Below are 3,004 nucleotides of genomic sequence, written 5' to 3' on the forward strand. Positions count from 1 at the left end.
AGTATTAATCGAATTATTTTATGGACATGAAATGTAGACCAGACCAGAAAATCTTTAGCTGTTGGAGGCCAACCGCCTAGGCTGTTGAGATAGTTTTTGGAAATGCCACATTATCATGAGAACGGGTAAATTAGTAATTACATATTAATTTATTTTTATTAAAAATCAAAGCATGGACGTGAATATATATATATATATATATATATACATAATAAATTCAATATGTATATTTGTTAACTTATTATATAAAAGTTGAAAGGTAATTAAATTTTTAATTTTGTTGGATTTTAAAACATTAAAGAAAAATTGGATTAAATCCAAATATGATCCTAGTCCGTTAGGATCAATGTTTTAAAATATTTAATCTTATGCTTTTTAATTCCTTTTCTTTTAATTTTTTTTTTATTTATAAAAATACTAAAAATTGCAATTTGAGGCCAAAAGGGTTCTTTTTGTGAAAATAGCGGACCAAGGTGCCTGGTGCCCATAGATCTTGAAAAGTTACCCAAAATTAAAAAATAAAACACCATCCTAATTAGACATCGGAGTAAAAAGTTATGGCTTTTAAGTTTTGCATGCATTGAGTGTGCAACCCATGACCTGGTCACCAAGTTGAATGGGTCAACGGTTCAACCGGTTGGTCAAACAATTCTTGACCAAGTCAACGGTTTTTGATCATTTGGCGGGTCTTGACTGAACAGGACCCAAAATCCTAGTCGGGTAACGGTTTGAATGGTTCGACTGACCGTGTCAATGGCGGGTTAAAAACACAGGTTAGGGTTCAAATTCGAATCTGAAGTCTTTAAATCAAAATGGATTTCGGGTCAGATTCGATCCAAATTTTCAGTTTGGTTCGGTCTATAATAAAAATGGTTTGGCTCAGTATCGGTTTGGATTATTATATTTATAAACCAAACCTAATTATAAATCGTATTAATATATATTAAAAATATTAAAAATAAAAGTATTTATTTTTATTTTTAACTTTTAATATTGAATTTTCCCTTTGTTCTCATCGATACCCTAACTTTCTTCCTCAACAGAACACTTAAGCCAACTCTCCTAGTATACATTGTCGAAGCTACTCTACCGACCAGCAAGATTATATAAAGGATATGTACCCTTCTGCAACTCAGTCTCAACCATTTGTATGAGCATTTTTTCCGATTCAATTTTAGCAACCTAAATGAGTAAATCAACAAATAACAAAAACAATCACTAAACTAGATTAATTCCCACACAACTACATTAATGAAGTTGAAACAAATCAAACATAACCTAAAATAAACACTTATCACATTTCCATGTGGATCTCCTTCAAGCAATAATCGCTCTTGATCTGGGAGCTTCTTTTTCCATTGTCCATCTTCATCTACAACATCATGAGCTAAGATTTCATTCAGCTCTGCAATAAGTTGTTGTACCCGGTAAGAGGCACAGAATGCATCAGTTGAAAGGGGTCACGATGAATGCATTAGGAGATACTAGAGAATAATATTAATTCATTAATAGACACAAGACCAAAAAGTAGCACTTCATCTTGAACTTCAAAACAGATTAAGGGGGAAGAAAATTTTCCTTGTGCTTGATGATGTATGGAATGAAAATTACAATTATGGAAGGCTCCGTTTGATGTTTCTGAAGAGGGAAGATTTTAATAACCACTCGGAGTCAAAGAGTCGCATCAATTATGGGTGTGAAGGAACCCCTTTACCTGGAAGTGTTGAAGGACAGAGATTGTTGGTCCTTGTTCAAGAAATGCGCTCTTATTGATGAGAATTCTGCTATACCTCCACACTTGAAAGCAATTGGAAAGAAAATTGTGAAAAAGTGCAATGGGTTGCCATTTGCTGTAGAGACACTTGGAAATCTGCTCCGAGGTGAGATTGATGAGAATAAGTGGGAATGTGCCTTGAAAAGTGAGATGTGGGAATTGCAAGACCCCAACATCTTGCCAGCTCTGAGCTTGAGTTACCACTATCTGTCCCCTCATCTTAAGCAATGCTTGTTATATTGCTCTCTGTTTCCTAAAGGTTATGAATTTGATAAAGTAGAGCTAGTCCTCTTCTAGATGGCTGAAGGATTTGTTATTCCAACTAGAGAAGTTGAAATGATTGAATTTATTGGTAACCAGTACTTTGCTGAACTAAGGCACAGGTGTTTCTTTCAGGAAGGAATATCTCCATGGCCATCTAAGAGGGATTTCCGGATGCATGACTTAATCCATGATTTATCACAATTTGTTTCAAGAGGAATGTGTTTCAGAATGGAGGGTGTGAACTCATGCAATCTCATGAACAAGGTTCGTCACATGTCACTGGTTATTGAAGACCTGGAATCCATAAATATTAATGAATTCGATAAATGTTTGCAGTTATCCACATTTATTCTAATAGACTATTTTCTGAAGGATATAGATGATAAGTTCCATGGAAACCTCCCTCCAGCTCACTTCTTTGGAGTATTCAAATTCTTACGTGTGTTAGACCTGAATAGTACTCGAATAGAGACTTTGCCAGATATCAGCCATTTGAAACATTTCCGATACATTAACCTCAGTTGCAGTGATATTAGAGAGCTACCTGAGCCGTTGTGTTATCTCTTCAATTTGCAGACATTGATATTAGATGACTGCTTGTGCCTTAGTGGTTTGCCTAAGAGCATAGGGAACCTAATCAACCTCCAGCACTTACGAATGGCAGAAATTGGTGATTCCAAATTTGAGTACACCCCAAGAGGAATTGGGAGACTGCATTTGCTTAGGACATTATCTTGTGTTCTTGTAATGAACCAGCAAAATGAATACAATGGTTTTAAGATAGAAGATCTGAAGGATTTGGAGCTCCTAGAGGGGACGCTTCGATCGGATTCTGAATCTAGAGAATGTGGGCAATGCTGAGGAAGCTAGGGGAGCCCACTAGAAGGATAAGAGAAGGCTTGATCACTTAAAACTGACATAGAGCAAAGGATTCCCAGGAGATGAGGAAGTGCTAGATAAATTACA

The 3,004-nt window shown here is 35.8% G+C and overlaps 1 pseudogene; it reads left to right on the plus strand.

Annotated features, from left to right (window-relative positions):
• Positions 1-1,690: 1,690 nt before the first annotated feature.
• On the plus strand, positions 1,691-2,071 carry LOC148802499 (putative disease resistance protein RGA1 pseudogene; annotated as a pseudogene).
• Positions 2,072-3,004: the final 933 nt, after the last annotated feature.

Source organism: Nelumbo nucifera, chromosome 2 (genome assembly GCF_055504915.1).
Source record: "Nelumbo nucifera cultivar China Antique chromosome 2, China Antique-T2T, whole genome shotgun sequence".
Taxonomy (NCBI): Eukaryota; Viridiplantae; Streptophyta; class Magnoliopsida; order Proteales; family Nelumbonaceae; genus Nelumbo; species Nelumbo nucifera.